Genomic DNA, 27,232 nt, shown 5'->3' with positions numbered 1-27,232 from the left:
ATCCCCTCGCCCCATGGACATTATGGGGGAAAACAATTTAGGAATATTACTTTCTAAACCATCTTTTAAAATAGATGAAAAAAAGTACCAGTGGTTTGTACAAGTTTTTCATGTCAAATTTATTCAAAGAACTTTCACTCTGAAGTTATAATTGTCCCAATTTTTGGTTTTAAAATATTATTATTTTATAAAGTAATGAGAAGAATAGGTAATTTATTTATATTTATTTTTATACCTTTGCAAAAAAAAAAAGTTAAGCCTATGTTAATTACTGAAAATTTCTTCCTGTCCATGAAATTTAAAAAGTCTGGAAACCAGTGATCTAGACTAAGTGATAAGATAGATTTACAATAAAACATTGATTAGAATAATTCTGGAATAGTATTCTGATTAACTAGATTTTCACATTGTAGGTTAATGGTTTTGGTTTAGCCTTGCTTTTTCAACTTGATTTGACATGCATTTATAGAAAGTCTTTAGTTATGCCAGGCATCATCTTAAATGATACTGATGAAAAGATGCATAAGTATGGCCTTTGCTTTTGAGAACAAACCAGATTAGTGCAAGAGACAGAAAAAGAAACATTTAAGTTCTGTCTTCAATGTGATACCTGTAATCAGAATAATAGATGTATGTATGAGGTAGAGAAATAGTTGTCAGGGAAGGGAGTGTAATCAGAGAAGGCTTCACAAAGAAGATAACACTTGAGGTTTGATGGACAGATAGGAGAGTCCTCCGAGTGAGCAAGGACTGGAAGAAGGCTGTTCTACCCAAAGGGAACCACATGCTCAAAGACATAGGCTTTGTAGAACAGGATTATTGATACTGATGCTCACTGATATCGATAGAGCAGTCATTTCAAGTGTCAAATGAAGGAATGGCCAGAGAAGAAGTCTGAGAGGTAGCCTGGAATCAGGTTATAAAGGGACTTGCATGTTTTGCTGAGTTGGTTGGATTATATTCAATATGTGCCTAGAGAATCTTTGAAGGGTTTTAAGCAGGAGAGAATTGGAAATCTTTCAAAAAATGTATTAGTATTTCTGCCTGTTTGGTGTGGCTCAGTGGATTGAGCATAGTCCCAGGCATGGACTGAGAGGTCCTGGTTTGATTCCTTATCAGGGCACATGCTGGGGTTGTGGGCTCCATCCCCAGTGGGGTGCGTGCAGGAGGCAGCCAAGCGATGTGGCTTTCTCATGTCGATGTTTCTATCTCCCTCTCTCTCTAAAAAATCAATAAAAACATATTAAAAATAAAATAACAATGTATCAGTATTTCCCTTTTGCCTCAATAAGGAGAATAGCAGCAGGAAAAGAGGAAGACCAATATGGATGGACTGGCTCTATAAAAGAAGCTGTAGGCATGAGTCTACAGGAGCTGAGCAGGGCTGTTGAGGATAGGATATTGTGGACATCACTCATTCATAGACTGACTTGCCAGGAGTCAGAGTCAACTCAATAGCACATACCACTAGAATATACTGAACATATTGAATTTTTTTTTTTTTTTACTGATGATTAAAGATTTTTCAGTAATATTTTCAATGAATATCAGTTCTCATTTTATCAAGAAACACATTGAAATATAGGGGGAGGACTTGGGCTTCTGCTACAGAGACCCAGGAAATATTTCTTGAAACTTCTTTATAAAACCAAATTTCTATGAATGTGTTTTCTCCTAATATGTGTCAATCTTGTTAATATTAAGAAAGGTCTGGGGGAAGAGATTTTTTTTTTTTTTTTTTTTTAATCCTCACCCGAGGATATTTTTCCATTTTTTGTACAGATAGAATGGGAGGGAGAGAGAGAGAGAAACATCGACGTGAAGGGACACATCGAGTGGCTGCCACCCGCACGACCAACCAGGGCCGGGGACAAACTGCAACCGAAGTACATGCCCTTAGCGGGAACCGAACCCAGGTCTCTCTGGACCGCAGGCCGACGCTCTAACCGCTGAGCCAAACCGGCCAGGGCGGGGAAGAGATTTTGGTTGACATCTATTAATTGAATTTTTCTTAATTTTACTGTAGAAAATCATTGGTTAATATATAGAGATGGTATCCACCCAAGTAAGGGGTAAAATTGTGCCACTTATGAATAGAATTTTGAGATTCATTATATTCTCTGGAGAATGGATATATATTTACTGTCTCTTTCCCTATTTGTTACTCAACACATATTAATTACTATATACTTATATGGTGACTTGAAAATAATTTGCAATATAAATGGTAACAATTTTTCTGAGAAAACTAATTACTGACTCAACTGGCAGTTCTTTAATATGGTTTAACCTTTGTATATAAACAGGGAGAATAAGTGATCATAAGGTAGTTCACTCTTTAAACAGTTTAACAGAGATCTATATACAAGAATGTTAAAAAACTATAGTCATATTGGTGCATTGGGGGAATATTTCTTTTTAAAGAATGGGGATTTGGCTTAGAGATGGGAAATGAAGGTAGTAAATAAAGTACCTCTGAAGGGAAAAGTACAAATCGTAAATTTCTCCATGGTTAGCATTGGGGCTGTGTTTAGTAACACTGAATATCCTTAAGAAGGACCTGCATTTTTAAAAGCTCTAGGTTTGCAGATTTTCTAAATTCTTTCTCAATGTGAAATGACAATGGGAATATTAGTAGCAGGAGGCTGGGTGTATGAGCTAAAAAGTGGTAAATAATCCTATTGTGGGCAAATGTGAAATAGAGAAAAAACTATAAATGATTGGTTGGTTAAATGTAAGGAAGAGAATCTGGAGGTTACTGTAGACAGTCCTCTGGAGTTATGAGTCCAATGTGATAGTGTAAAAAAACAATGTGATAATCATAGAGCAGGTGTTTTACAAATAACTTGAAAACATCACCTAGAACTTGAACAAAAACCTGCAGTTGTGTACACATCTGAAATACTAGATGTCTTTATTTCAAGAAGATCATACTAGATATTAAAATATAGAATATTCTTATTATGATTATATTCTAATATAGACTATCAGAACCTAGAAGCAGTAGTGAATCAGAAAACCAGGAGTATTACTTTACCTTGGCTGTAGGAAAAATAAGTGCCATAACCAAATGGAATGGGCTGAAAATAGGGGTTTAGTTCTAGACACTTAACTGTGAAGGCTGTATAAATATAACCCAGATATTTCCTTGTCTCTTGCCTCTACCAGAAATACCGAAACCGCCTACAATGTTTCTCTTTTCTCACTCTTTAGTATTTATGGGTATCCCCAGGAGATTTTTCACCTGCACTCACGGAAAAGTCCTAAAGACAACGGATGTTTATTTCCCCGTTTCTGGCACTAACCCCCTTCTAGGGTACTGCTGAGCACTGCCACTTTCCTGGCACCACTGGGTTCCGCTAAGCTATCACTGCAAATGCACTAAAATATTCTGAAGTCCAGAGTTTCAAACTTAACTGGAAAACTTAAACGTTTTCCCCTAACATTCTTATATAGTACCAAAAGCACTTAACCATACCCAGTTTTAGTAGTCACAACCCTTTCGGTTTTTACAGCTCCAGTGGGAAAGTGGGAGCATCCTAACGTTGGTTCCTCCAGGCTGCCGCATAATTTCCCCTTTTTAGGCGTGAGGTTTTGCTGCAGGGTTAAGCTTCCGGTGCCAGGCTCCCTTTTCCCCTCAAGAATAGCCTTCTAGTGCCGGCTTGGGCTTAACCTGGGCTCCCTCTGCTACAGTTCTAGCAATGGTGATGGACGTCGTCAACTTGAAGTTAGCACGAGGGGACCATCTATTCAATCTTTCCAGAAGAGTAACTTAGCTTGTGTGACAAACGGCAAGAAAGCACAAAGGACGTGAATTTAAACCGAACTTTCAAAAGACATTATTGAAATGATTTTTTAAAATGAACAATTGCGAGACAAAAAAGAACACCTCCAGGCTTACAGATGGCTTCATTAAAGCTCTTCGGGGGAGCGAAATGCCAATGGAATCGACGGTGGGAGTAAAGGACAGTAAATGAAAAACTTGTTGAGTTAGCACTAGAATTTCAGGTATTCTAATTCATTGTAACCACTCCATTCACTGGATGAGATTCCAGCTTGGGATATATTACTCATCTGGAGAAGATTTTGAATTTTTCTCTACTACTTTTCCGGCTTTCTCCAATGCAGGTCGTGATCTTGTCCACGACCCCTACCAACATTTTTAAAGCGAAAGGCGCATAGAAAAAGGCAGAGTAGGGAGGACTTTGCGGCTGTATTTCTCGAACCCGTAAAGGGAGAGCGATAATAGATAAGGGGCGTGCAGACTAACTCCTTCCTTGCCCAATCAGGTGCACAGGAAGATGTCCTTTTACCAATAAAAATAAAGTTCGCTTTCCGGAGGCGGGAGGGTGAGCCTTGACTGCCAGTTCTCCAAAGCAACGATAGAGTAGAAGACAGAGAGTGATTAGAGGCAGAACCAACCCGGCAAAAGGGGCGGGGTAGGGTGGGGGTAACTCTGAGTGGCGGCTAGACTGGCCAGTAGAGTGTGAGGATTACTGTTCCTGTTGTAATGTTTCTCGCCAATCAGCAAGGCGAGGGAGTGGGCGGGGCGGGGAAGGGATGGTAAGAGCTCGCAGCACAGCCGAGCGCCCGTCGGGCTCGGGGGACAGAGAGAAATCCGGTTAAAATCAGAGTCGGAGGGAGGTTTAACCACAGATCGGTTCCGATCGGATTATTCCTTAAAGGGGAAGCGCCATTGTCAAGAGAACGGAGCCTGGGGCCCGAGGGCGGGGACCAGCGGCGCTCGAGGAGGCAGCTGCACTTGGATTGGGGACGGGTAGGTGTTGCTTGGGGAAAGGCGCTTCATTTCACTTTCTTTTCCAGCCCCGGGGGCAGGCGCCGGGATGCCCGCGATCGGCGGCCACAGCCCTGGCGGGAGACGAGGTCGCCGGCCCTCGCCCGGCTGTCCGATGGAATCTAATGGGGAGGCGGGCAAGGATGGCTAGCAAGCTGCTCCGCCCTGGCCAAGACTCATAACGGACACTAAACCGCGGCTCAGCCCCCGCCTTAACCGAAAACCCGCCGGAGCGGCAGCGGGTCCTCGGGGAGCGCCGCGCGCCTCGCTCCCCCGCGCGCCCTGCTCCCTTCGTGCGCGCCCCCTTCTCTTCGCGTGCCCGCCTCCCCTCGCGCGCGCCGCCTCCTCGAGAACTCCGGGAGCCGCAGGGCAGGGAGGAAGGTGGTGGTGGCGAGGCGGAGGGAGGTCGGCGGCCACCGTTTCGCCGCCGCGGTGGTGAAGGGTGGGCAGAGGAGCAAACTTGGGGCGGCAGCTGGCGGTCCTGGGCGGAAGGGGTGCCGGGGACCCGTGGAGCGCGCGGAATCGCCTGCCCGGCCCAGCATTGTCCCTCTTTTCCTTTGGTCTCTCCGCCCACTGCTGGCGGTGGTAGGGAGGGGTGCGGATGCGGGCGCTGTGCCCGCGTCGCTACAGGCGGGCTGCGCACCCCCAGACCCAGAGCTTTCTGGAGCCAGAGTGGCCCAACCGACGCCGCAGCCACCGCCCGAGGGCGGTTCGGGCCTGCTGAGTGTCTTTGCTGCTCTCAGTCCGCACCCGCGCAGCCTGCCTGAGCGCCGAGCTCTTCCTTGCAACTTTTCTTTGCCGATTGATGGAAGTTGTGGCTTCTGGGCGGCAGGTTCTTTGGGCATAAGCTGGTTTCTTGCGTCCTGGAGAAGCGGATTTCTAGGGCTAAATGATTCTTGATTGCTTTTGATCTGATTCCCATCCCAGTTTGGTTCCTCGGCACCTAAAACCTTTCTCTTGTTCATTTGCAATTATATGGGAGCATTAAACTTATCTCAGGTCAAGATAACTAGAAAAGAAAAAAGGGAGGGGTGTGCTGGTGTGGGCAAGAACTCCACGTATAACCAAATTTGCCCTAACCTTTGAACTGTGGAAAATATTACCTCGAATTACTTGCGGAGGTTCTTTTAGAAAGAAAAGGAAAAAAGAAAACCAGGTTGCTAAATTCTATGAGAATAGAAACAATATACTTTGGATAGAAATAGTTTTGTAAAATGCTGTTCTGCCTACCAGGTATCGTCTGTAAAGTTAGTTCTACTACTGGACTCATAGGCATTATCATTCATAACAACTTTTATTCTTGATAAAACAAGTATAAGAGGTTTTTTATCTTGAGCATTATTGCTATGCTGTACCTGTCAATACTTGCTAATGGAATCATATTTAGAAACAGCACATTCCTTGTAGAGACCTTATTTAGAAAAGGAATGTTTTCATAAGCATTCATTTTTGACAGTTTCTTCTTGCGCATACTTTGTCGAGTACTTGCATGTGCAAGTTACAACCCTATAAACAAAGTAGCAGTGGGTATGTTATTCTGTAGTCTGTCTTTTTTTTTTGGTTACTCATTATCAAAAATAACATTCCATCTGGTCTTTTCTTCCATTCTGAGGTATTTTGTAAAATTACTTCTGTAGAAGAGTAAATTTTATCGAACACCTGGCCCAGTGCTGTTGTTTTAAAGCAATACTAATAACTTCCTAAAGTGTTGATTAACACACTATTTAGTAACTTGGGTGTGGTGTGGAACATGATATGTTCACAGGCTCAGCAATAACAAAGGAGAAACTTTATTTGGGAAACTGAAAATCAATTCAGATACTGGTGTTTTAGAATTACTCTTCTGTGGGAAGAATTATTCTTCCCACAAAATTTAGGAAACGTGGACATACAAAACCATGATCTTCTGTAGTAACCTTTTAAAAAATTAACTTATTTTTCAATTACAGTTGACCTACGATGTTATATTAGTATCAGGTGTACAGCATAGTGATTAAACATTTCTATAACTTACAAAGTGATTATCCCCCTAAGTCTAATACCAATCTGACATCATACATAGCTATTGCGGTATTATTAACTATATTCCCTATGCTGTAGTAATCTTGATAGTAACTGGCATTGCTATACCTAATATCCACTCCCCCACCCCCACTTAATCCTATTCTGTGATAAGGCTGGCAGTCAAGTTTGCCAGCATAATCTTCCTTTTCATTTCTTCTAGAAAGTAGAAGATTAAAACAAGTTTCCAAATTTCTTTCCTACTTTACTTACCAGCGTATTGAAACAATACAGGAGAGAATTTCTAAACCTTTAAAGGAGCACATACAAAGAAAACACTCAGAAATAATTATTGAAATATCTAGGTTGTGTTTCCTGGAAAATATATCTTTCCTGTGAGCTTTTCACGTTTTAAAAAACACATTGTCACACACACACACACACATTGCCAAGGCATTTCTTGAGTTGTGGACTGTCTCTTGAGATCCTTGGGAACTAGGACTGTCTTCCATTTCTGTACAAATTCACTGTGTCTCCTAGTACCTTTCTAGTACCCAGTAAATGTATTGTCTTAGGTCTTTGTGACATAAAAAGATAATGTTCTATAGAGGCTGCTTGAGAGACTTATTTTATTTTTATATTTAATAAACACCTTTCTAAACAAGTTAAACCAAACTATAGCAATTGGTTCAGTGCAGGGGGAGGGTATATTAACCTTTTTGTTCTGTGTACAAAAATGTGATTTGTTTATTATTATAATATATCCCACAGACATCTTTGTGACAATGACAGCTTATTGTCACATTATTAGAATTAGGTTTAATCTGTCAACATTTGTTGAGTACCCATTTATTTAAGGAGTATTATGGGGAGAAAAAGTAGAAATGGATGGCAGTCATTACTTTCAAAGGTATACAGTTTAATGGGAAGATGCAAAATTATCATCCATAAGAAAAATGCTATATATTTTAGGGCAATGACAGGTGCAGAGTAACAGAGACACAGGATTGATGCCAAAATGGTAAAGGAATAGTGGAATCATAGAAGAAACCCAGGTGAGGCTGGAAAGTTTTCATTGCTTTGTACTACCACGCCCTTCCCTTTGGCAACCCTCAATTTGTTTCCTATACCTTTGGGTCTGTTTCTGTTTGTTTTGTTTACTCATTTATTTTGTTTTTTTAAGATCCTATATATAAGTGAGATAAATTTTATATCTTTTTAAATAAATTTAAAAATAAGCCTGGCTGGTGTAGGTCAGTGGTTGACTTCTCAGTGCACCAAGGGGTCGCTGGTTCGATTCCCGGTCAGGGGACGTGCCCAGGTTGTGGGCCTGATCCCCAGTGGGGGGCATGCAGAAGGCAGCCAATCAATGTTCTCTCTCATCGATGTTTCTATCTCTCCCTCTCCCTTCCTCTCTCTCTAAAAAATCAAAGAAAAAAAAATTTTAAATATGTGTTTGGGGATTGGCTGGATGTATGTTCTCTACTTGAGCTATTTTTATCTATAAAATATTAGGGGGGCAAAGCATGTGCTCTATATTTCTTTTTCTTTTTTTAACAGTATTTTTAATTTTTATTTTTTTATTGATGTTAGAGAGGAAGGGAGAGGGAGATAGAAACATCAATGAGAGAAACATCTACTGGCTGCCTCCTGCATGCCCCACACTGGGGATTGGGTCCACAACCTGGGCATGTGCTCTGACCAGGAATCCAACCGGTGACCTCTTGGTGCCTGGGTGGACGCTCAAACGCTGAGCCACACCTGCCTGGCATGCTCTGTATTTCAACTACTGTATTGTTACCTCACCAGAGGGATCATCCTGGCTGAAATGTCACCTTTTCTGCAAGATTTACTTCTGTTCTCCTAATCATAAGTGACTGCTGTTTCCACTTGGTCTAAAATCCTTTTACAGCACAAGCCATGCTCTGACCTATGGTATGGTTATGTGTGTGTTTCCTCATTAGATTTTGGACTTTGATAAAGGCCATTAACAAAAGTTAGACACCCTCCCTCCCCACCCCACTATTTTACTATTGCCTAAAGTACCTGAACAGTTTTATTAGACCTCTAGTATTCTATAAAAACTGTAAGGTCTATAGAAGTTCAAAATTTGTGTGTGTGTGTGTGTGTGTGTGTGTGTGTGAGAGAGAGAGAGAGAGAGAGAGAGATAGAATGTATGTTTGTTTAAAGAAAAAAAAAGTGTTATTTTCCTCACCACCAAAGTATTACATGCTCATTGAAAAATATTAGCATAAAAAATATGTAGAATTTATAAGTTAAAATCCTACCCATAACACCGCCCTTATCACATTACTGTTGGTAATGGTTTGGTGTTTATTCTTTGTTTTTCCTCCTTCTTTTTAATTTTGTTTTTCTTTCTTGATTTTAGAAAGAGAGGAAGGGAGAGGGAGAGAGAGAGAAACATCAATGAGAGAGAACATCGATTGGCCACCTTCTGCATGCCCCTCACTGGGGATTTGGCCCACAACCTGGGTATGTGCCCTGACCAGGAATTGAACTAGTGACCTGTTGGTGCATGGATCAGTGCTCAACCTCTGAGCCACACTGGCTGGGCTCTCCCTTCTTTTTTTATATACCTTTAGATAGGACTGTCTTAAACTATCATACTTGAAAATTTTAATTAGTAAGCTGTGTTTCCTGGAAATGGAAAAAGGTAATCAATTTTTATACACTTATTGTTAATTTTTCTGAGCTCAGTAATTCTGGTTCTTTTACCTTTTCTTGAGTTATAAAGCTGCCACCAGTATGTTTGTGCTCAAAAATTGGCTTCATAATCATTTCAAAAATTGATCAAAACCTATGTCCCTGAACAGTTTATCTGCCTTTACCCTAAAATACATTTGCAGTGTAATCTCAAAGCATAATCTCTTCTCATTTCTTGATTTTTCTCATCTCTAGAGAGCATTAAGATTATTTTGAAACTGCCAACAGGCACTTCTCATGGTAGCCAAAGAAGGAATGTACTGAGGCTTTGCTCTGACAGGAAGTTGCTCATGAAAAGGGAGCTACACTTTAGGCTGATAAAGTAGATGATAAGATTCTGTTGTTTAAGTGCTACATAAGGCTGGCCCAGAGGGTAAAAAGCTTTCTCAAAGGTTCCTCAAAGGTTCCTAAATAGAAAGCCCAGCTGCAAGCACAGCCAGTTGGCCTAATCAGCTGAGAAATCTCCATTCATTCTCACGTTTTTATTGAGAACTGGACCCACTTTGTTCACCATGCTAGGCATTGAAGATGAGGTTAAGTCTGTCTCTCCCATAAGTTATGAGCTCCTCTGAGTAGGATCCTTAAATAGACATAATGGTACATGTGGATTAAAGGCAGGGAAAACAAAGTGCCAGTTAGGTGAATTTATTACTCACTTTTATTTATTGTTCTACCTTGCTTCTTCCAAAGTATCCTAGCAAACAAACCTGGTCTTCCCTAGGAGATGGGTTGGAGTCCATGGAGCTGTTACATTAAATGTGTGAGCACTAGCCCTAGCCAGTTTGGCTGCATGGTTGGAGCATTGGCCTGTCGATTGAAGGGTCTTGGGTTCCATTCCTGGTCAAGGGCACGTACCTGGGTTCCAGGTTTGCTCCCCGACCCTGGTAGGGGTCTGGGCATGTGCGAGAGGCACCTGAACAGTGTGTCTTTCTCACATTGATGTTTCTCCCCCTACTCCCATGCCCCTTCCACTCTGTCTAAAACTCAGTGGAAAAATATCCTCGAGTGAGGATTAACAGCATCAACAACAAAAATGTGTGAGCACTAGAGTTTTTATTTTTTTTAATTTTTTTAACTGTTATTCTCAGGTGGCAGGATATTTCTGGAATTCAACAAACATTGCTGTGTCTTTTCATGTACCCCTATAGGAATCATTCATTTCAAAGACTGCCATTATGAGACTACATTTGTCTTCTAGCAGATAATTCACATTTTGCTGACAAGAGTAGTAAGACATTCTTTTAAACTCAAAATCCTATAGTAAATAGATACCTTTAATCAATAATGGTATGACAGTAATTATTTTGAAAAATCACTTGTATTAAAATACAGTGTGAAGTATTTCTAACTTCTACAAAATAGACCACACCCCTTCTTCTGCCATGCCTGTAACTTGATCTTTGTATTCGTGGGGAAAGAACTGGATTGTTAACAAAGGGACCTTGTAGGACTGTTTGTTAGTGATGGGGTCAACCAGGCCAGGAAGACTAATGGATGAGTACATACTGTGGAGTATGATTATAATGGCACAGTTAATGTATTTGTCAAGTTTTGTGAAGAGTTAAAGTTTTATTTATTTTTTAAGTAATTTTTCTTTCTTTATTTTAGAGAGAGAGGAAGGAAGAGGGAGAGATAGAAACATCGATGAGAGAGAACATCGATTGGCCGCCTCCTGCATGCCCTCCACTGGGGATTGGGCCCACAACCTGGGCATGTGCCCTGACCAGGAATCGAACCGGCGACCTCTTGTGCAAGGATCGATGCTCAACCACTGAGCCACACCAGCCAGACGAGAGTTAAAGTTTTAAAATAACAGCTTTATTGAGATATAATATATGTACCTTACAATGCATCTATTTAAAGTATACAATATTCAATGGTTTTTAATATATTCCAGAATTTTACACAACCAGAGTAATCAGGTTTTAGAACTTTTCCATCATCCCATCATGTTCCCATTCTCCCTCCCTAGCCCTAGAAGACCACTAATCATTCCATCTCTGTACAGTTGTCTCTTTCAGCTGTCCTCCAGTGCACCCAGGGGTTGGCAGTTTGATTCCTGGTTAGGGCACATGCTAGGATTGCGGCCTCAATCCCTGATCTCTGGTAAGGGGTTTGCAGGAGGCAGCCGATTGATGTTTACTTCTCATATCAATGTTTCTCTCCCTCTCCCTTCTTTTCTCTCTGAAAAATCAACTTAAAAAAATCATAAAATATTTGCATGTATGTTTTGTTGCCTGAATGGATTTCAACGTAATATTTCAACTTCTCAAGATTCCATGTTTTATTTTTTGTCTATTTCATGGTAATAGTCAGATGTGATATAATTTATTTCAATACCAAAGAACGTTGTAAAGATAGTTTAAATGCAGTTTTCGGCTTTCTTCATTTAAGAATTTAAAATTTAAGATGGATTATGCTGTCTACTTTTTAATCCTCACCTGAGGATATTTATTTTGCCATTAATTTTTTTCAGATAGAATAGGAGGGAGGGAGAGAGAGAGAGAAACATCATGTGAGAAAGACACATCAACTGGTTGCCTCCTGCATAACCCTGACCAGGCTGGGGATCAAACCTGCAACCCAAGTATGAGCCCTTGACTGGGAATTGAACCTGAGACTCTTTGGTGTCCAGGCTGATGCTGTAACCTCTGAGCCAAACCAGCTAGGGCAGATGATGCTGTCTGTCACACTGGAAAAAAAATTAACTTTGGTGGTTCTATTTATGTGTCTTTGCAGAAGAACCTCCAGCCATTAGTCTCCTCAATCAGCAATATACAGATCATCATGTTTTGTTCATTTGTTTGTGAAACCATTCTTTTCTAAATCATGTCTGGTTTTTGGGGTCGATTTGCTTATTACTTTACTGTTAGCTGTATCTCTTTGTTTGCTCTCATTATACTTGTCTGTAGAAGTTTCCTTGCCTTTCTAATTTAATATGTTCAGTATGTACCCATCATCACACTTGTTGAATGGTGGATAAAAATAATAGAAGGCTCTCTGTGGGGAGCCAAGGGACTTCTGTGTGTGCGTGGAGCATTAGTGTCAGGACCTTGTTATGTTGGTTTTTACTGCTTAGAGGACTCTTGCCTCTTTTCTGGTTTTGGACTATGTTTCAGGTAGGTGATATTTCTAGGTGAAAGGTGGTGGTGTAACAGGGGTGGTGTAGATGTCTAACTTCCCCTGAATAATAGACCTCTTAACACAGTCTTTTTTTTTGGTATGTGCCCCTAGCAGGAACCGAACCTGGGACTCTCTGTCTACAGGCCGATGCTCCAGCTGCTGAACCAAACTGGCCAGGGCCTCTTAATACAGTCTTAAGTCTAACTCAAGTATATGGAGAATAGTTCTTCGCGTGCCTTGAAGACGCATTCTACTTCTTGCAAGGCCCATACCCCAAGCTTGTACACCAGGATACTTGTTGTAAAACAGAACCTAATATAATTAATTCCATGAGCAGAAATTAGAGACCTTAAAGAACTATGAGGATGCATGTAAAATGCCACATGTGCCTGTTATAGTTTTATTTAATCTGGATCTTTTGGTAATTAATCTTTTCCCTTATTTTGAGGTAAAGTTATCTTTATAGATGCCCTTTTCTTTGTTGTGTTGATGACAACTTAGACCTGTGTCTTGTGTTTACTGTTCATGGCAGTGCTGAACCCTTAGTATACTTTCAGTAAATACTGGTTAGAATTTTAGTCATAGATTTCTTTATGGTTGTTTCATTTTTTTTTTTCCTGTTGTGGAATTCATACAGTCATGTTTTTAGATCTGGGATGCTTTGGGAATAATCTGATACAGCTCTTACATTTTGTAGCTGAGAAATGATGTTGTAACTTGTTTAAACTGTGGACAGAATTGAGTTCTCTTCGACTCCCTGTCCAGTGTTTTTCCTGTTCTAGCATATGCTTACCCAAGTGAAAAGTGTAAGGGATAGATAGAATCGTAGACTTTCATAGTCTCTATAACAGAGGTCTGCAGAAATTTTATGTTATACTCAGCAGTATAAAGCATTTGTCTGCATTCCTAGTATGTATAAGTTTGTTGTAAATTATATGCTACATATTATGTACATAATAAGAAATTGACAAAAAATGAGATAAAGATGAAAAGCATTTTAGAATGCATTATTTGCATGCTTTTGATTGCACTTAACGTATTAGTTTTTAAAATAAGTATGATTGAATGTCATTGCTTAAAACATTTTATTTTGAAATATTTATAGACTCATGGGAAGTTGTGGAAAATAGTTAAGGGAGTCTTGTGTAATCTTTATTCAGTACCCTCTAGTTGTAATGTCTAATATAACATAACATAACATAACATAACATAACATAACATAACATAACATAACATTTGATATAACATAACATTAAACCAGGAAACTGACATTGGTGTAATACTGATAAGTAGCCATTTCAGATTTCACAGTTTTTGATGCACAAATTCGTGTGTGTGTGTGTGTGTGTGTGTGTGTGTGTAGTGCTATGTAATTTGATAACATTTCATGTGTGGCTTCATTTAACCACAATCCATATACAGTATTGTTCTATCACTGCCAAGAAACTCCTTCATGCAGCTCAAGATCCCCTCCTTTCCCACCCTCCTCATCTCTGTTTCCTGGCAACCACGAATTTCTTCTCCATCTCTATAATTGTGTCATTTTGAGAATGTTACATAAATGGAATCATACTGTATGTAACCTTTTGAATCACTCAGCACAATGCCCTAGAAAACCATCTAAGTTGTTGTATATATTAGTAGTTCATTTCTTTTTATTGCTGAGTAGTACTCATTGTATGGATGTACCACAGTACACAGTTTAACTGTTCACCTGTTGAAGAACATAAGAGTTTCCAGTTTTGTGATGTTATGAATCAAGTTGTATAGGTTTTTGTGAACAAAAGTTTTCATTTCTCTGGGATAAATTCCCAAAAGTGCAATTGCTGGGTTGTATTGTAAGCATGTTTAGTTTTTTTTTTTAATCCTCACTTGAGGATATTTTTCCATTTATCTTCAGACAGAATGGGAGAGAGGGAGAAACATTGATGTGAGAGAGATACATCGAGTGGTTGCCACCACACCACCCTAACCAGGGCCAGGGCCGAACTGTAGCTGAGGTATGTGTCCTTCACAGGAACTGAACCTGGGACTCTCTGGTCTGCAGGCCAATGCTTTAACTGCTGAGCCAAACCGGCTAGGGCTTATTTATTTATTTTTGTCAATCTTCAAGGATATTTTTCATTGAATTTTAGATATGATCTTGACTGGGGTCGGGGATTGAACCTGCGACCTAGGTATATGACCTTGAATAGAAATCGAACCAGTGACCCTTTGTTCCATGGACCAGTGCTCTAATCGCTGAGCCAAACTGGTCAGGACAGCATGTTTAGTTTCATAAGAAACCGCCAGACTGTTCACCAGAGTGGCTGTATATTCCCACTGGCAAAGTGTGAAAGATCCAGTTTCTCCATATGCTTGCCAGAATTTGGTATTTTCACTATTTAAAAAATTTTAGTCATTCTAATAGTTGTGTAGTGATATCTCATTGTGTTTTTAATTTGCTGTTCCTTAATGGTAAATTTATTGTTTCCCTAATGAGCAAATTGGATTGTTTTTCATGGTTGAGTTTCCAGAGTTCTTTACATATTCTAGATAAAAGTCCTTTGTCCAGTAGATGGTTGTTAAAAATTTTTTTTCCATCTGTTGCTTGTCTTTTCATCCTTGTTAACAGGGTCTTTTGTTGTTGTTTCTGTCAGTCCTCACCTGAGGATATTTTCCCATTGATTTTTAGAGTGTGTGTGTGTGGGGGGAGAGAAACATCCACATGAGAGAGACACATCGATGGGTTGCCTCCCCTCCTCTCCAGCCCCGACTGGGGTGGGGATCAAAAGAACCTGCAGCCGTTCGTGAGCGGACTGATGCTCTATCCACTGAGCATTGCTGGCCATGGAAACAGGGTCTCTTTTTTAAAAAATTTATAGGAGACATTTATTTGAAAACAGGGTCTTTTATAGAGCAAAAAAGTTTTGTTTTTATACACTGCATTTAATAATTTTTTTCTTGGATGAATTCTTCTGTTGGTGTCATGTGTGGACTCTACACCTAGTTCTAGGTCTCAAAGATTTTTTTTTCCTAAAAGTTTTATAATTCTACATTTTACAGATTAATTACTTTCTTACAGTTTTTAATACAACCTTGGTATTGGTAACAGGCAGATGTCAGTTCTACCATTTTCTTGCTGCTTGCTTTTATTTTGCTTTACTAATACTGTGTTTAAGGTGCCTTTTTTCCCCCCAGAAATCTTTTAAAAATTCATTAGTGAGTGATTCAATTTTAATGAGATCTGCCAATATACTTAATTGGGCCCATGTAAGCTGCAGGAGGTTGCTGTATGCCACATGTGACCAAACCAGTGAGAACATCACAAATGGCCCTGCAGGTGTGAACATTTCCTTTAGGAGACACTGGGTGTGTATTGGGTCACAAACAGAACCCCTTCCGAGTATCTTAAGCTAGAAGAGATTTAATACAGCGTATTAGGTACTTACGTAATTGTTAACAGGGCCTAACTGCAGGTTTTAGGGTGCCAATATGGATGTCACCCACAAAGGCGGCTCAGAGGGAATCCAGAGTTTGTGCCACATCTGCTGCACCTGCCGGCAGGTGCCCTGGAAGCTGCAGGACAGAGCCCTAGCTGCAGCCCAGGGTTAGGAAGTCCCATCAAGGAGCCTCTGCTGCCACTGCCACTGCCACACGCTTCTTGTCACCCAGGAAGCTGGAGAGGACACTGGAGTGATGCTGTGGAGAAATCTTGTATTTCCACAACTGTGCTTGGCTCCCAAACAACTAAAGTGCTGTTCAGATAGCCCATCGGTGACTGGAGGTCAGGGGAGCCAATCTGTGGTGCCAGCATAGTTCACATAAGCGCCCGAGACTGACGTGCCTGACGCAGGACCAAGAGAGGGTGCTGTTGTCAGTCTCACATGTCCAGTATTAGTGAAGCTTACATTTCAATTCTAAGATAATACGTATTTTCTTTTCACCTTATTGGCTCGATCACCCTGCCTCTGAAGGATGCACATCCACTCTGAACAGAATACATTTTGAATGATTAAATAGTGGGGTTATAGTAGGTTTGGTATGATCTTTTCCCCCTAAATATTTAAAATTTATCTTAATATCTCCTAATTTCTGAAACCGTATCTTTTCCTTTATAAATACACAAGTATAAAATGTCACTGTTTTGGGAAACACTCATTAACTCCAGTTAACATTCGTCCTGTATAATTGGGACCTGAGCCTTCTCGCACCTGTTTTCCCAGCTTTCCCAGGAGACTGAGGTAAGGGTGGACTTTTTCCTAGAACTGGGCTTCGGTGCCAGAGGCTTTCCGGCCAGCAGTCATTGCTACTTTGGCATCTGCTTGGCAGAAGTAATTATCTGGTTTATTGCATACTTCGGATTTTATTCCTGGTTGTAGCAAATTTTGGCACAAAACCAAAAATGAGACATATAGATATTCTTGCAAAGATTGGTTTTATAAAATCCGTTTTTGGAATTGATTTAAAATTCAATAAAATAATTAGTATGAAAAATTTTGAGTATATGTTCATCATAGGTTCATAGGCCCATAGGTTCATCACATTCTCCAAGCAGAGACCATCATCCAGGAGAATAGAAATGGCTGCTCTAGAGGTTTATGTAAGTTCAGTCATGACATTTGCCAACCACTTAACCCCAAGGCTGCTGCTGTTATCACAGGTCTCCATTCTGTGCGTCTCGCCTTTTTTTCAGGACATGAGTAGACAATTATTGTTACCCAAGTGTTTAGGGAAGGGCCAAGGAACATCATAAGAGATCATTACTAAATGAGAAAGAGATACCTGGAAATCAGTTATATCACCCCAGCAATCATTAAAGGATACAGTCCCATACTGTTAATGGGAGCCTGAGAAGTAATGGGTTATATGTGTCAAGACATTAAAATGTGGCTAATATGTAATCCAATATATTATATCTTGAATTTATCTGAATGCTTGGAATAGTTTAAAAAATAATTTATATGGCTCAGCGGTAGAACATCAGCCCACGGACCAATGAGTTGCAGGTTCGATTCCGGCCAAGGGCACGTCCATGGGTTGCGGTTTGTCCCCGGCCCTGGTTGGGCAACCAGGGAGGCAGCCAGTCGATGTGTCCCTCTCCTGTCGATGTTTCTCTCTCTTCCTCTATCTCCCTCCCACTCTATCTGAACAAAAAATGGAAAAATGTCCTCGGGTGAGGATTAAAAAAAAATTTATATGTTCAGATCTGAAACCTAAAATTGTACAATTTAGGAAGAAATCTACAAATTTAAATTCTGTAATTCATCCAAAATTGGTAAGAGGACTCAGAGATACATAAATGCATTGGATTTTCACATCTAGTATGTCTTCTTTTCGCATAATTTTAGCCTTATTTCTTAACACACTATCTCTTCTCATACACCAAAAGCCTAAATGGAAGGTAGCATGGAATGTAGAGATTTAAAAACCTTTTTTCAAACAGAATAATGCACAGAGATCTCAGATATAAAGTGATGAGACGAGGGATGGTTTTGGTTGAATTAGGTGGCAAGAAAAGCCTTACTTTTGTATATTTCCCTTCACCCGCCCCCCCCCCCCCCCACGGCTTTAGAAACAGGCCAGTGGACACTGCCATTTGAATCCTTTGTACTGGTTCAGTTCCACAAACATTTATAATAGTGTCTCCTATAAGCTTGGCAGTTTGGATTAAGTTATTTCAAGTCCTTAGAAGTGCCATGGGTAGCCTCAGAGTACTCATGCATAAAATGAGTAAAAGATGATTTCCCTCATAGAATTGTTGTAAGGATTAAATGAAAAGATATTAATGAAACATAAAATAGTATTTGTGGCAGGCGGACTAATGGCCTCCCCAAAAGTGTCCACATCTTAATCCATGGAACCTGTGAATCTTGTGTTACATAGCAAAGGGGAGTGTGGCTTCAGATGGAATTAAGATTGCTGATCAGTTAATTTAAAATAGGGAGAGGAGACTAGATTATCAGCTGGGCCTACTGTAATCACTAGGGTCTTTAAAAGAAGCAGGAGGTGGAAGAACCAGAGAGAGATGGACTCAGGAGAAGGAATCACCAGTGGTTGCTAGCTTTGAAGACAACACGCTGTGAGCCAAGAAAGTGGCAGCCTCTATAAACCCATAAAGGCAAGAACATGGATTCTCCTTAGAGCTTCCAGAAAGGAATGCAGATCTGCCGACACTTTGGTTTTTATCCTGGTGAGAACTATTTTGGACTTCTGACTAGCAGTACTGTAAGATAATACATTTGTGTTGTGTTAAGCCCCTCAGTTTGTGGTAGTTTGTCGCCACAGCAACAGGAAACTGATAAAGTACTTAGTGAATACCTATTAGGACCTAAACCAGCATTCTCTGTCTTTCTTAACACAACCTACTGCTTTTAACCCACGTCTGTTTTAACATGTCTCCGTACCTAATTTTCCCTTTTCAGAAAGATGTCCTTTACGTCTCTTCCCTTGAGCCCCAGAAGTCACTCACTCCACATTTCACCTTCCGTGTCTTCATTTCTTTCCTGCCTCTTTGCCCACTACCTTGAAACATGCACAGGGCTGCCTCATCCTAAGGAATCCCCTGCTTTTCCTTCTAGTTACCACACTACAATTGCCCTAAAGAAACAGCGGATCCCGAAGTGTCTTCAGATTTATCAGATATTTTTTACTTCACATTCTTTATAGGTTTATAAATATTATATGAATTACCTATTTTAAGCACTATACTATGTTGGTTATGATGAAGTTAGAGTTTCTTCTCCACAGAGTTCTATTGTAGACAATAAGAAAATTATCAGTTAACAAGCAGTAAGTACATACCAAGCACCAGATGACCTAGTGTCAACGCGAGTAGTGGATAGTAGTGGGTATGAAAAGACACAGTAGGGAGAGGCTATTGTAAACTGGAGCAACTTTGTAAAAGATTTTTGGGCTGGGAATATGCTCTTAAAGGAATTAGGGAGATTGGTTTCAGTAAAATATTTATGTTATTTGAAACAAAACTTCTTTTAAAGTTTACTCATTTAATTTTTTTTTTGTGAACACATGGGGAAAACTTTTTTTCCTATTGAACTTTATATGGTTGAGGAGAGACATTTGTAGAATTTTAAAAACATCAATTTACAGTAAATTGGCAACACCTTTGTCATGATAATCTAAAGTATAACGTGAGATATCCTGTGATTTATGATTTTTAAAGGAAAGTATTTCACGGGCTCAGTAAAGACAATAATGTTAGACTAACCCTATTTTTTTAGATAGGATAATTAGACTGGGTATAATCGGATTTTAGCCAGATATTTTATAAAGTTTTCCCTTTTAGTGAGGGGGAGGATGTGGGCTGGATGACCACAAAATTAGGTGGAGATGGATTGGTTGAGTAGCATCTCCAAAAATTAATGGAAAATAAATTGATGACAATGGAGGAAAAATTTCTATTCTAGTCTCATACTGAAGGTCACTGTCCATATTTTTGTAATGATGTGAATGAAAACATTCATAGTATGCTTATCAAGTTTTTCGATGAAATGAAATTTTTTAAAATGGAATTTATTTATTTATTTTTTATCATCCTCACCCGAGGACATTTTTCCATTTTTTGTTCAGATAGAGCGGGAGGGAGAGAGAGGAAGAGAGAGAGAGAGAAACATCGATGTGAAAGGGACACATTGAGTGGTCGCCACTCGCACAACCAACCAGGGCCAGGGACAAACTGCAACCGAGGTACGTGCCCTTAGCGGGAACCAAACCCGGGTCCCTCCAGACTGCAGGCCGATGCTCTAACCGCTGAGCAAAACCGGCCAGGGCTAAAATTGAATTTATTAGGGTGACATTGGTCAACAGAATCATATAGATTTCAGATGTGGATTTCTGTTACAAGATTGTGTATTGCACTATGTGCCCACCACCCAAAGTCAAATAATGAACATTTTAAGGTTAACTTTTGAAAATAATATCTCTGACTGAAATGGTGGGGCAAAGCTAACATAATTTAATGGAGTTTGGGTGTTTGGGGTTCAGAAAACAGCTGTATAATTATAGGGGTGAGGGAGATGTGGTTGAATCCAAACAACTTGGGTATTTTAATTACTGTAATAAACTCAGTATGGATATAAAATGTGATGTGACTACCAGAAGGTCTTCATAGAATCATAGTCTGGACTAATAGTAGGAGGAGGAGGGTCAGAAGAGGAAAGGTATTAGTCTGTACTTTGTTCTGTACTAGCTAGACTGCATCTGAAGTGTTGTATAAGTCCTGGATGTCAAATTTGAAAATGAGTCAGAAAACAAAATAAGTGTTGTCGAGGATGTGGAGAGATGAGAACCCTCGTATGTTGCTCGTAGGAATGTGGGATGATGCTACTGTTGTGGAAAACAGTTTGGCAGTTCCTCAAACAGTCAGCCCAGAATTACAATATGACCCAAACATTCCACTTTAACGTATGTACACAAGATGATTGAAAACAAGTATTCAAACAAATATTTGTACATGAATATTCACAGCAGTACTTACATAGCAGTTTACATTAGCTAAAAGGTAGAAACAACACAAATGTACATCGACTGATGAATGGATAGCCAAAAGTCGATATATTAATACAATAGAATATTATTTAGACTTAAAAATGAGTGAAGTACTGATTAATGCTACAAAGTGTGTGAACCTTAAAAACATTATGCTAAATATAGGAAGCTGAACACAATGGATCACATATTGTGTGATTCCATTGATATGAAATAACCAGGACAGGTAAATCCATAGAGATACTAATTCAGTACGTGGTTGTCAGGGGAATGGGGAATGGGAGTGACTGCTTAATGGGTATGGGTTTCCTTGTGGGGTGCTGAAAATGTTTTGGAACTAGGTAGAGATACTGGCTGGAAAACATCATGAATATTCTAAATTGTACACTTTAAAATGGTTAATTTTTGTATTGTGTGGATTTTATCTTAATTGGAAAAGCATCAGTACATATATTATCAACTGACTAGCACTGCGAGTTCAGAAACGAACCCTATGATCAATTTTTCTTTTTATGTAGTTGACAAGATAGTTCAGCAGTGAAAGGATAGTTTTGTCTCTTCAAATGGTGCTGAGACACCTGGAGATCTACCTGCAGATCCATGTGCAAAAGAAGCAGTTCAACCCCTTCCTCCCACCATCCACAAAAATTAACTAAAAATGGGTCATAGAACTAAATGTATCAGCTTAAAATTATAACATTCTTAGAAGAAAATATGGGTAAATCTTAGTGATCTTGGGTTAGGCAAAGCCTTCTTTGATAATGCTCCTAAAATACAAACAACAAAATATAAAATAGATAAATTGGATTTCATCAAAATTAAAAATGTTTGTGCCTCTCAAAGGACATCATTGAGAAAGTGAAAAAAACTGCCCACAAAATGGGAGAAAAAATTTGCGAATTGTATCTAATAAGGGATTTTTGTTTAGGATATACAGGGTTTGTGTAGGTTGACAGTTGTTCATATGGAAAACAATACGACAATTAATAAATAATAATACAAAAATAAACTTTTGCATACTATAAACCTACTTTTTGCTCCACCCTGTATAAAGAACTCTTACAACTCAATAAAAAGACCAAGAACCTAATTAAAATAATGAATAAATTGGTGAACATCATGGTAAGTGAGTTACAGCTCACTAAAATTGTTAAAAAAACGAGTCAGGTAGCCCTGGCTGGTTTGGCTCAGCGGTTAGAGCGTCAGACTGCATTTTGGAGAGACCCGGGTTCGGTTTCCGCTAAGGGCACGTACCTCGGTTGCAGTTTGTCCCCGGCCCTGGTTGGGTCGTGTGGGTGGCAGCCACTCGATGTGTCCCTTTCACGTCGATGTTTTTCTCTCTCTCTCTCTCTCTCTTTCTCTCTCTCTCTCCCTCTCTCCCTCCCTCCCTCCCACTCTATCTGAACAAAATATCAAAAAATGTCCTCGGGTGAAGATTAAAAAAAAAGAGTCGGGTAGAATATGTTTAGAGGAGGTTTTTAGTCTTAACGGGATTCAAAACTGGAATCCTACTCTTTGCTTTGTCTCCTTTTCCCTTTTGCCTTAACCCATATCAGCTGTACCAGGTTGAAAACAGGTACACTCTGTTCTGTAACCGTAGTGAAGTCTTGGGGGCTTTATGTTGTTCATTTGCTTTTTAATTATTGTGCAGATACTCATCACAAAGTGGAATAGTGAGTTATGGTTAACATTTCCTTCTCTACACATGGGTATCATGACCCCACGCCAATAGAAGGGTGATGTTCCTACTATCAAAGACAAATGGAATCTCTTTTCCTGCAATCCATCAATTGCTCAAAGTCATGTCATAGATGTATATTATTCACATTTGAACCATGACTTCCTTGATCAGCTTTTTTGTTTTTCTGGTGTATTATTTTGGTTGGTTTTGGCAGCATTTTACAGAATATCCTACCACAGATGACACACGTGATTGTCCTGAGCTTTCTCTTACTGCCAGTTGCTGCTTAGCTCCAAGCATCTTTTTCTCAGTTACAGGAAGAGGGAGATAGAATGGGTGCTACTGCTTCTTGATTTTTCTAGTTTTGAAGCATGTTTGAAAACTTTTAAAAAAGTTGTGAGAATAGTAGTGTGAACTCTTGTCTAAATTTCACCTAAATTCATGTTATAAACATTTTGCTCTATTTGTCGTTTCCTTTATTTTTGTCTACATCTGTAGTTATTGTTTTTACTTTGGTGACTCTTTTGAGAGAAAGTTGCCACGATTATGAGTTTTTAACTTGAAATATTTTATCACATGTCACCTGAGAAAAGGACTCTTATGATCATGGAACAGTGATTAAATTCAGGAAATTTAACATTGTTAATTGCCATAGGTTGAGTTCTTTGGGAAGCAGATGCTGAACCAGACTTGAGATTGCACAAAATGAAAAGGAGGGGGCAGGATTGGGCAGCTGGAGCTGTCTGGTTGTGATGACGTCCTGTCAGCCAGCACAAGGGGCATATCTGGAGTTGAGATCGTCTGTTAGAGGAGTTGTCCGTTAGAAGAGTTCTGTGCTGGGCAGAAATGGCTTATCCTGTACTCTGCCTTTCTGAATTATGTGCTGGGAGCTATCCAGAGAATAGTGAAACCAACCCTCTTGAAAGCTGAAGGCAACTCTGATGAAGCTAATAGCTTAGCCATACTCTTCACACCTGGTAGTGAGTCTTTTGGATGTGAGTGGTGTGTCTTTATGTCTAATATAATATTAGTATCTGATATACAAGTCCATGTTCAAGTTCACCTATTGCCCAATAACTCTCTTTAAAGAAATCCCCCACCCTTAGATCTCTTTTCTTAACTTGGAGGAATATTTTTCAAGGAGCTCCCCAAATGACTTTCCTATGTGTCTCATTAACTTGAGCTGAATTGCTTGTCCACGGATTGGGCAGGAGCAGTTGCTTAGGCCAGTTGCTGGCAAAGGAGAATGGGATTTCCAGGTGTAGTTTAGATCTGTGGTGATTCGTCCCATGGGTCTAGGGGAAGGGCTACTTCTCTAATCATATGCTTCTCTCTTGATACTGTAAAAAAATAAACAAATAAATAAATTAGGCCCTGGCCGGTTTGGCTCAGCGGTTAGAGCATTGGTTCATGGACCAAAGAGTCCCAGGTTCAATTCTGGACAAGAGCACGAACCTCGATAGTGGTTCGTCCCCGGTCCCACTTGGGGTTTTGCAGTTGTCAACCAGTTAATGTGGCTCTATCACATCGATGTTTTTCTCTCTCTCTCTCTCTCTTCCTCTCTCCCTCCCTTCTGTTGTATTGGAAGATAAATGTAAAAATATCCTCGGGTGAGGATTAAAAAAAAAAAATAGGTTCCTTTAGCAATAAGGGAGGAAAGCTGTGGGCAGACCAGCAGCAGCATTCTACTGGAGTTTTCTATTACACATCTTTCTTTTTCTACTGAGAAAGAAACATCACATTCCTGTCATTAAGCCAGCTTCTTAATTATTCTGCCTTTGGAAGAGAATCCATTCCTTTCTTCCTTTCATGGAGCTCACTGCTTTTCTGTTTTAATAGGATGAGTTATTGTCTAGTCCTGCTGCACAGCTGACATCCTGGGAGTCCTTTTTCATTTCACTCTGGGATCATTTCCACTGTCTCTTTTGCTCTCACATCTACTTGATTGGGTTTCCATACTTGTTTGCTAGAGATCCTCAAGTGATAACGTCCTTACACGTCTGATAATGTCTTTATTCTGCCTTTTCACTTGATTGAGCATTTGGATGTAAGAGGGTAGGTCATAATTCTTTCACTCTGGAAAAATTTTTGAGACATTGCTCTGTGACAATGGAGAGTTTCTGGTTTTAGTCAGATTCTTTCTTCTTGTTTTTTCCTCAAATCATTCATAATCTTTTGGTTGTGAAATTTTACAGGATTTGTTTAGATGTCTTTTCTTCATGGGACAGAGGGTAGGTCACTTCCTCCCCTTTGTCACCTGGCTCCCTGTCTTATTTTGTACCTGGACTTTATTGTTGATCTCACTTCTTTTATTTTGGTGATTTCTAACATTGGTGTGGATGGTTCATCCAATACCTTTGACAATACCTTGGATACACATTGCACCTGTTAGTCATTCCTCTTTCCTTGCTAATAGAAGCCCACTTTTGTTCAGGTTATTTAGTGCTGGTGTGTTTCCTGGGCTTCCCCCAACCAGCCCAAAGGCAGCAATTTGTGAATGGTGCTCGGCCTAAAGTCAGTTGTATTAGTTCTATTCTCTTTGTCAATGATTGGTTTAGGCACAGTGACTCATAAGGGAACTCTGCTGGGACTCTGATTTTCTTCATTTTATGAAGGTATGCCCTTTCTTTTGGATGTTGTAATGTGAACTCATGACTCTTGGAGTTGTTGCAGCCTTCTGGGGTCATCGAGGAGAAAGTGAGATGATGTATGACCTTCAACTCAAAATTGTCTAAAATTGAACTGATATCCAGTCTTTCCTCCCCCCACATTTTCACTCCATCTTTCCAGTTGCAAAGGCCAAAAACCTTGACATTATCCCTAACTTTACTCTTTCTGTCACATCTCAGATTTTAAGCATTAGAAGATCCTATAAGCTCCCCTTCAAATTATATTTATAATCTTACTTTTTTTCCCCCTCCCTATTTATACTACTACCATCCTTGTCTAAGCCACTACTATTTCTTGCCTGGTTTACTGCAGTAGAGCAGCACCTAGTCAGGGAATTTTCTTAGTGCTCAGCTAGGCAGGTCTATGGATTGCCATAGGCCACATTACGAATGAGATTCACTTGCAAGGTTAGGGACAGGAAACAGCTTACCAGTAGGGAAGCACCGATGTTCTCTTTGGTGGGGGGTCCTTGCAGCAGTCCACAGAGAGAACAGCCAGAGCTATACTCTGTGTGTCTCCTCTCTTTCCAGTTGTAGCTTAGGTGTGGGTACAGGCTCACATGAGTGGGTGTGTAGCTAATCTGGCTTAGGGGCCCCATGTTCCACAAGAGCCATTACCTTGTGTAACAACCCATGAGCATAGCTCCCAGCATCCCTATAAGGTACTTGCCTAATTACATAAGTCACTGCATAAGCCCAATGTTACAGCCACTCACCAGCTATTGATAGTTTCTCTCAGCCCCAAGCAATTTACCAATTGGTCATTTATATTTATTTATTTATTTATTGTTAATCCTCACCCAAGGGTATTTTTCCATTGTTTTTGTTTTTAATTCCTCGCCTGAGGTTATTTTTCTACTTCTTATCAGATAGAGTAGGAGGGAGGGGGAGAGAGAAACAGAGAGAAACATTGACATGATAGAGCCACATCGACTGGTTGCCTCCCATAGGGCCTGACCAGGGCCAGAGACAAACGCAACCGAAGTATGAGCCCTTGACAGGAATCGAACCTGAAACTCATTGGTCCGTGGGCCGGACACTCTAACTGCTGAGCCAAACCGGCCAGGGCTGCTTTTTTTTTTATTTTTATTTAAAGATAAGAGAGGAAGGGATGGAAAGGGGGAGAGTGGGAGAGGGATTGATTGCCTCCTGCACAACCCTGACTGGGGTAGGGGATTGAATCTGCAACCCAGGTACGTGCCCTTGACCAGGATTGAACCTGCTACCCTTCTGCTGGCAGGCTGATGCTCTATACACTGAGCCAAACCAGCCAGGGCCCAATGGGCCATTTTTACCATAAGCAATGTTGCCTAGTAACACAGCTGATATTCTGCCTGTATGGTTTCCTAGGGAACAGAGCTAGAAGGTTAACTGAATCCAAACCAATTTCTCATGCTGAAAGACAAGGGTTTTACCAACACTTCAGTCACAAATAGCTTCCTACTGAGAGGTTTCCTGTACTGTGTTCTCCGCACAGTAGCCAGAGTGAACCTTTCCAAATATATGACAATCACGTTAGTCTTGCAAACTCTGCAGTGGCTCCCCAGCTCACAGCACATTTGTCTCCTTGGCCCTACCTGAGTTGGTCCCTCATAACTTTTTCCTACCTCTCCCTTGCTTATCTGCTCTGATCGCCCTTGTTCTTGCTCTATGTGCCAGGCATGTTTCCGCCTGGGGACGTTGTCTTGGCTCTTCCCCATGGCTGGGACATGCTTATTCCTGCTTTCCTCCTTGCTGACTCTTTCTTTCTGT

General features: G+C 40.2%; 1 protein-coding gene across 2 annotated transcripts in view; it reads left to right on the top strand.

Moving 5' to 3' along the window:
• Positions 1-4,580: 4,580 nt before the first annotated feature.
• FRYL (FRY like transcription coactivator) overlaps positions 4,581-27,232 on the top strand; it is a 273,487-nt gene continuing 250,835 nt past the window's right edge. The window contains exon 1 of one of the 2 annotated variants that reach the window (XM_036257496.1): positions 4,581-4,777. The gene's annotated coding sequence lies outside the window, so the exon portion shown is untranslated. The remainder of the gene's footprint in view (positions 4,778-27,232) is intronic. The other variant, XM_036257530.1, reaches the window with a different exon arrangement.

Source organism: Molossus molossus, unplaced genomic scaffold (genome assembly GCF_014108415.1).
Source record: "Molossus molossus isolate mMolMol1 unplaced genomic scaffold, mMolMol1.p scaffold_m16_p_1, whole genome shotgun sequence".
Taxonomy (NCBI): domain Eukaryota; kingdom Metazoa; phylum Chordata; class Mammalia; order Chiroptera; family Molossidae; genus Molossus; species Molossus molossus.
Note: the sequence above shows the minus strand (reverse complement) of the source record. Positions and strands in the feature narration are given on the sequence as shown.